General features: G+C 41.0%; 1 pseudogene; it reads right to left on the reverse strand.

The window, feature by feature from the left end:
- Nucleotides 1-457: 457 nt before the first annotated feature.
- On the reverse strand, nucleotides 458-2,124 carry LOC120033104 (annotated as a pseudogene).
- Between the last annotated feature and the right edge of the window lie 6,571 nt (nucleotides 2,125-8,695).

An 8,695-nucleotide genomic window follows, 5' to 3' on the forward strand; every position in this document is an offset into this window, starting at 1 on the left:
GTGCTCAGTGTGAACCTGCTTTCATCTGTGAAGAGCACAGGGCGCCAGTGGCGAATTTGCCAATCTTGGTGTTCTCTGGCAAATGCCAAACTTACTGCACGGTGTTGGGCTGTAATCACAACCCCCACCTGTGGACGTCGGGCCCTCATACCACCCTCATGGAGTCTGTTTCTGACCGTTTGAGCAGACACATGCACATTTGTGGCCTGCTGGAGGTCATTTTGCAGTGCTCTGGCAGTGCTCCTCCTTGCACAAAGGCGAAGGTAGCGGTCCTGCTGCTGGGTTGTTGCCCTCCTACAGCCTCCTATGGGGGTGGGGGGGGTGAGTAGTATTTCTGTCTGTAATAAAGACCTTTTGTTGGGGGAAAACTCATGCTGATTGGCTGGGCCTGGCTCCCAAGTGGGCCTATGCCCTCCCAAGTCCCACCCATGCCTGAGTCCCTGCCCAGTCATGTGAAATCCATAGATTAGGGCCTCATTTATTACAATTGACTGATTTCCTTCTACAAACTGTACATCTTTGAAATTGTTGCGTTTAGATTGTTGTTCAGTATAATACGACTTGTAGGACGTATCGTATGTTAAGAATTACAATTTGTATGTTATTTTACGCATTGCTATTCATACAATATGTTACGAACTTGTAATATGTATGATATGTTACGAATTCCAATTTTTTGTTGCTAACAATAGCTAGGTTAGGGGTTTAAGGTAGAGTTAAATGGGTTTAGGGGAAAGGTTGGCTAACATGCTAAGTAGTTGCATGCTAAGCTAACATGCTGACATAGCTAAAAAGTAGTAAGAAGTTGCAAAGTTGCTAATTTGCTAAAATGCTAAAGTCCTCCTTGATGAGATTCAAACACGCAGCCTTTGGCTAGATGTTTGACTTACACGCGCACCCCTCCACAGAGCAGGAGTAAGGCTTCTCCCCTGTGTGTATACATTGGTGTGTTAAGTTGCTATGGTGAGAGAAACTCACCCAAAAGTCAGAGAAGACGTAAGCAGGCTTCTCTCATGCGCGTGTTCTCTGATCAACGTTTAGCTCAGTTGCTGTTTTGAAGCATTTTACACAGGCAGAGCAGGAGTATGGCTTCTCTCCTTTATGTATATGTTGGTGTTTTTAAGGTATCCTGTCGAGAGAAACTCACCCACAGTCAGAACAGGATTAAGGCTTTTCTCCTGTATGTGTTCTCTGGTGAACTTTTAGCTCATTTGATGTTTTAAAACATTTTCCACAGTCAGAGCAGTAATACGGCTTCTCTCCTGTGTGTGTTCTCCGATGAACTTTTAGCTGAGATGATGTTTTAAAACGTTTTCCACAGTCAGAGCAGACGTAAGGCCTCTCTCCTGTGTGTGTACGTTGGTGTATTTTTAAGGTGCCCAGACGAGAGAAACTCGCCCCACAGTCAGAGCAGGTGTATGGCTTCTCTCCTGTATGTATACGTTCATGTGTTTCTAAGTTGGAAAATTTTGAGAAACTAGTTCCACAGTCAGAGCAGTAATACGGCTTCTCTCCTGTGTGTGTTCTCTGATGAACTTTTAGCTCAGTGGATCTTTTGAAGCATTTTCCACAGTCAGAGCAGACGTAAGGCTTCTCTCCGGTGTGTATAAGTTGGTGTGTTTTTAAGGTGCCCAGATGAGAGAAACTCGCCCCACAGTCAGAGCAGACGTAAGGCTTCTCTCCTGTGTGTGTTCTCTGGTGAACTTTTAGCTCAGATGATGTTTTGAAATATTTTACACAGTCAGAGCAGGAGTAAGGCTTCTCTCCTGTATGTATACGTTCATGTGAATTTAAGTTTGAAAGTTGAGAGAAACTAGTTCCACAGTCAGGGCAGAAGAAAGGCTTCTCTCCTGTGTGTGTTCTCTGATGAACTTTTAGCTCATTTGATGTTTTGAAATATTTGACACAGTCAGAGCAGGAGTAAGGCTTCTCTCCTGTATGTATAAGTTCATGTGAATTTAAGTGGGAAAGTTGAGAAAAACTAGTTCCACAGTCAGAGCAGTAATACGGCTTCTCTCCTGTGTGTGTTCTCCGATGAACTTTTAGCTCAGTTGATGTTTTGAAGCATTTTCCACAGTCAGAGCAGACGTAAGGCTTCTCTCCTGTGTGTGTTCTCTGATGAACTTTTAGCTCATTTGATGTTTTGAAATATTTGACACTGTCAGAGCAGGAGTAGGGCTTCTCTCCTGTATGTATACGTTCATGTGAATTTAATTGGGAAAGTTGAGAGAAACTAGTTCCACAGTCAGAGCAGTAATACGGCTTCTCTCCTGTGTGTGTTCTCCGATGAACTTTTAGCTCAGTTGATGTTTTGAAGCATTTTCCACAGTCAGAGCAGACGTAAGGCTTATCTCCTGTGTGTATACGTTGGTGTGTTTTTAAGGTGCCCAGATTAGAGAAACTAGTTCCACAGTCAGAGCAGTAATACGGCTTCTCTCCTGTGTGTGTTCTCTGATGAACTTTTAGATGAGTTGATGTTTTGAAGCATTTTCCACAGTCAGAGCAGGAGTAAGGCTTCTCTCCTGTGTGTATTTTTAGATGTATTTTTAGCTTTGATAGAAATGGGAAAATCTCTTCACAATGTGGGCAGTGATGAGACCTCTTATCTCTCTGATCTTCCTGAGGTTGCTCTCTGGATGTAGAGAATGGCTCAACATGGTAACCTGTGTGAACATCAGAAGAACCAGTCAGTTGGTGTGATATACATGTCAATCAAATGTATTTTATGAAGCCCTTTTAACATCAGTAGTTGTCACAAAGTGCTGAACAGAAACCCAGCCTAAAATCCCCAAAGAGCAAGCAATGCAGATGTAGAAGCACAGTGGCCACAAAAAAACTCCCTAGAAAGCAGGAACCTAGGAAGAAACCTAGAGAGGAACCAGGCTGAGTGGTGACCAGTCCTCTTCTGGCCATACCGGGTGACAGGTAGCCTAGTGTTTAGAGCAACCGAAAGGTTGCAGTATCTAATCTCTGAGATGACAAGGTAAAAATCTGTCGTTCTGCCCCTGAACAAGGCAGTTAACCCACTGTTCCTAGGCCGCCATTGAAAATAAGAATTTGTTCTTAACTAACTTGCCTAGTTAAATAAAGGTTAAAAAAGAAAGATAAAAAAGTTAACCTGTTTGGGCGCATGTCCAAACGCTAGTGGGACACCTACGACAACATCCGGTGAAATTGCAGAGTGCGAAATTCAAAATACAAAAATCGTAATATTAAACATTCATGAAAATATAAGTGTCTTACATAATTTAAAAGCTTTGTGTTAATCTAACTGCGTTGTCAGATTTAAAAAATGCTTTACGGAGAAAGCATACCATGCGATTATCTGAGGACAGCGCCCCACGTCAAAATACTTTTTAAACCAGCACAGGCGTGACAAAATCACAGACAGCAATTAAATAAATCACTTACCTTTGAAGATCTTCCTCTGATTGCAATCCCAAGGGTCCCAGCTACACAATGAATGGACGTTTTGTTCGATAAAGTCCTTCATTATATCACAAAAATGTCAGTTTAGATGGTGCGCTTGATTCAGTAATTCACTCGTTCAACATGCACACAGACGAATCCAAAAGGTTACCAGTAAAGTTCGTCCAAACAAGTCACACGATGTTTCGAATTAATCCTCAGGTATTCTAATATCTAAATAAACAATAATATTTAAGACGGGGAATAGTGTGTTCAATAGCGAAGATAAATAACGAAGAGCGCACTCTCCTTGATGGGCGCAACATGACTACTTTTCTAATGGGGGACACCTTGGAAAAACTACAAATACTTGTTTATTTTTCAAAAAACAAGCCTGAAACCCTTTCTAAAGACTGGTGACATCTAGTGGAAGCCATAGAAACTGCAATATGGGTCCTATCTATTTGTATATCCCATAGGCAAGCATTGAAAATACATGTGACCTCAAAAAATAAAAATTCCAGATGGATTTTCCTCGAGGTTTTCGCCTGCCATATCAGTTCTGTTATACCCACAGACATTATTTTAACAGTTTTAGAAACGTCAGAGTATTTTCTATCCAATGCTATCTTTCCAATGCTATATGCATATCATAGCTTCTGGGCAGTTTACAGGCAGTTTACTTTGGGCACGTCAGTCATCCGAAATTCCGGACAATAACCAGTATGCTAAGGAAGTTAAATAAAGGTTAAAAAATAATAATAATAAATACACTACCATTAGTGGTGAAATAAATGAATAAATTCTAAAGTTTGGGGTCACTTACAAATGTCCTTGTTCTTGAAAGAACAGCACATTTTTTGTCTATTCAAATAATGTCAAATTGATCAGAAATACAGTGTAGACATTGTTAATGTTGTAAATGACTATTGTAGCTGGAAACGGCTGAAAATCTCGTACAACGCTGTGAACTACTCTCTTCACAGAACAGCGCAAACAGTTTCTAACCAGAATAGTGTCTAGAAGGCCAGCATCCCGGAGTCGCCTCTTCACTGTTGACATTGAGACGGGTGTTTTGCGGGTACTATTTAATGAAGCTGCCAGTTGAGGACTTGTGAGACGTCTGTTTCTCAAACTAGACACTCTAAAATACTTGTCCTCTTGCCCAGTTGTGCACCGGGGCCTCCCACTCCTCTTTCTATTCTGGTTAAAGCCAGTTTGCGCTGTTCTGTGAAGGGAGTAGTACACAGCATTGTACGAGATCTTCAGTTTCTTTGCAATTTCTCACATGGAATAGCCTTCATTTCTCAGAACAAGAATAGACTGACGAGTTTCAGAAGAAAGGTCTTTGTTTCTGGCCATTATGAGCCTGTTATCGAACCGACAAATGACCCAGATACTCAACTAGTCTAAAGGACTGTTTTATTGCTTCTTTAATCAGCACCACAGTTTTCAGCTGTGCTAACATAATTGCAAAAAGGGTTTTGTAATGATCAATTAGCCTTTTAAAATGTTAAACTTGGATTAGCTAACACAACATGCCATTGGATCACAGGAGTGATGTTTTCTGATAATGGGCCTCTGTACGCCTATGTAGATATTCCATAAAAAAAAATCATCAGTTTCCAGCTACAATAGTCATTTACAACATTAACAACGTCTACACTGTATTAATGGTCAATTTGATGTTAGTTTAACCTTTCTAGGACACACGTTCCGCTAGCGGACCTCCGACAACATTCCGCTGAAAAGGCAGCGCGGGAAATTCAAAAATATTTTTTTGAAATATGTAACTTTCACACATTAACAAGTCCAATACAGCAAATGAAAGATAAACATCTTGTTAATCTACCCATCGTGTCCGCGAAAACACAACATATGATTATGTTAGATCACCGCCAAGTCCAAAAAACACACAGCTATTTTCCCAGCCAAAGATAGGAGTCACAAAAAGCAGAAATAGAGATAAAATGAATCACTAACTTTTGATGATCTTCAGATGACACTCATAGGACATCATGTTACACAATACATGTATGTTTTGTTCGATGATGTGCGTATTTATATCCAAAAATCTCAGTTTATATTGGCGCCATGTTCAGAAATGCCTCCAAAATATCCGGAGAAATTGCAGAGAGCCACATCAAATAACAGAAATACTCATCATAAACCTTGATGAAAGATACATGTTTTACATAGAATTAAAGATACACTTGTTCTTCATGCAACCGCTGTGTCAGATTTCAAAAAAACTTTACGGAAAAAGCACACCATGCAATAATCTGAGACGGCACTCAGATATGAACAACATTTCTCCGCCATGTTGGAGTCAACAGAAATATGAAATTACATGATAAATATTCCCTTACCTTTGATGATCTTCATCAGAATGCACTCCCAGGAATCCTAGTTCCACAATAAATTGTTGTTTTGTTCAATAATGTCCATTATTAATGTCCAAGTAGCTACTTTTGTTAGCGAGTTTAGTACACACATCCAAACGCTCGTGCAGGTCCAGGCAAACGTCGGACGAAAACTTCAAAAAGTTATATTACAGGTCGAATATACTTGTCAAACTAACTATAGAATCAATCTTCAGGATGTTGTTATCCTAAATATTCAATAACGTTCCAAAGGGAGAATTCCGTTGTGTCTGTAGAAATAATGGAACGCAAGTCGATATCATTTGGAATGCGCATGACCAGGACTTGGCTCTCTGCCAGACCACTGACTCAAACAGTTCCCATCCGGCTCAACATCACAGTAAAAGCTTCATTCAACTTTCTACAGACTGTTGACATCTAGTGGAAGGCGTAGGAAGTGCAAACAGATCCATATCCCACTAGGATTTCAAAAGGCGATGAGTTGAAAATCGACCAGCCTCAGAATTCCCACTTCCTGTTTGGGATTTTGCCTGCCATATGAGTTCTGTTATACTCACAGACATCATTCAAACAGTTTTAGAAACGTGAGTGTTTTCTATCCAATAGTAATAATAATATGCATATATTAGCATCTGGGACAGAGTAGGAGGCAGTTCATTTTGGGCACGCTATTCATCCAAAGTGAAAACGCTGCCCCCTATCTCTAAAAAGTTAATTGACAAAAAAAACTTACTTCTCTTTCAAAAACAACGACATTTCTAAGTGACCCTAAACTTTTCAACGGCAGTGTATGTATTCATTTCAGTAGGCTGTATGGGAATGGCAATAAAACTATTCTAAAACTGGGTAGGATTCAAAAACTAAAAAGAGGCAAAAGTCGTAAAAATTATGAGCTATACCATCCTCCACTCAACATCACAAGGGTGATCGAATAATTTGTATGTTTAAAGTAATGACTAAGATATTTCACCCTGAAACTGTATCACTGTGTGTGAAATCCATTAGACACATAAGACTATAAGTGGATAATGTGTGCAGCGTAAGCAGGATAGAATTAGAACATTGTGTTCCTTACAGGACATTCTGTCCCCACCCGTGGAGTGGAGAAACTGTTAGGCTTGCAGAAAATTATGAAACATGTTGCAGAATATGATAAACAATGTATGTGTACAGTGGAACAATACAGCCCGCCTAAAGCGGGGTGGGGTTCTCGACTGATTTGTGTATAAAAGATGGGCTCTGAACTTGAGAGGGCAGAGCTCTCTGAATAAAGCAGCGGGGCCGCACAGCCCTCCATGTGCTCGCCAGAGGTAGCCTGACTGCCATTAGATACCGAGATGAGATCCTCAGAGCCCTTGTGAGACCATATGCTGACACATGCACATTTGTGGCCTGCTGGAGGTCATTTGCAGGGCTCTGGCAGTGCTCCTCCTTGCACAAAGGCGGAGGTAGCGGTCTTGCTGCTGGGTTGTTGGCCTCCTCCACGTCTCCTGATGTACTGGCCTGTCTCCTGGTAGCGCCGCCATGCTCTGGACACTACGCTGACAGACACAGCAAACCTTCTTGCCACAGCTCGCATTGATGTGCCATCCTGGATGAGCTGCACTACCTGAGACACTTGTGTGGGTTGTAGACTCCGTCTCATGCTACCACTAGAGTGAGAGCACCGCCAGCATTCAAAAGTGACCAAAACATCAGCCAGGAAGCATAGGAACTGAGAAGTGGTCTGTGGTCACCACCCGCAGAATCAATCCTTTATTGGGGTGTCTTGCTAATTGCCTATAATTTCCACCTTTTGTCTATTCCATTTGCACAACAGCATGTGAAATTTATTGTCAATCAGTGTTGCTTCCTAAGTGGACAGTTTGATTTCACAGAAGTGTGAATGACTTGGAGTTACATTGTGTTGTTTAAGTGTTCCCTTTATTTTTTTGAGCAGTGTATTAAATGGGTAGAAGTGTTCCCAACTTACTTGGCGGACATGATGACGGTAGCTAAAGTATTGGGTCAAGATATTATCCCTAGATTTGGTTTACTAGAATATATTTCTTTAGACAATGGATTACAGTTTTTGCTAATCAGGTAAAAGATAGTATAGGCCAGAAATTGAACATTAAATAGGAAAAGAAATACGGTTCATATTACCTACAATCGGCAGGATTAATTGAACACAGGAGCGATATGGTTAACTTTCTTGGGATAGGGGGCAGCATTTTCACTTTTGGATGAATAGCGTGCCCAGAGTGAACTGCCTCCTACTCTGTCCCAGATGCTAATATATGCATATTATTAAACAGTCTGAAGTTTCTAAAACTGTTTGAATGATGTCTGTGAGTATAACAGAACTCATATGGCAGGCGAAATCCTGAGAAAAAATCCAAACAGGAAGTGGGATATCTGAGGCTGGTCGATTTTCATCTCATAGCCTATTGAAAACACAGTAAGATATGGATCTGTTTGCACTTCCTACGCCTTCCACTAGATGTCAACCGTCTGTAGAACGTTGAATGAAGCTTCTACTGTGATGTTGAGCCGGATGGTAGCTGTTTGAGTCAGTGGTCTGGCAGAGAGCCAAGTCCTGGTCACGCGCATTTCACATGGTAGTGACTTGCGGTCCATTACTTCTACAGACACAAAGGAATTCTCCGGTTAGATCGTTATTGAAGATTTATGATAACAACATCCTAAAGATTGATTCTATAGTTAGTTTGACAAGTTTATTCGACCTGTAATATAACTTTTTGAAGTTCTTGTCCGAAGTTATGCGGGGACCTGCACGAGCGTTTGGATATGTGTACTAAACGAGCTAAAAAAGTAGCTACTTGGACATTATCGAACAAAACAACAATTTGTGGAACTAGGATTCCTGGGAGTGCATTCTGATGAAGATCATCAAAGGTAAG

Source organism: Salvelinus namaycush, chromosome 40 (genome assembly GCF_016432855.1).
Source record: "Salvelinus namaycush isolate Seneca chromosome 40, SaNama_1.0, whole genome shotgun sequence".
Taxonomy (NCBI): Eukaryota; Metazoa; Chordata; class Actinopteri; order Salmoniformes; family Salmonidae; genus Salvelinus; species Salvelinus namaycush.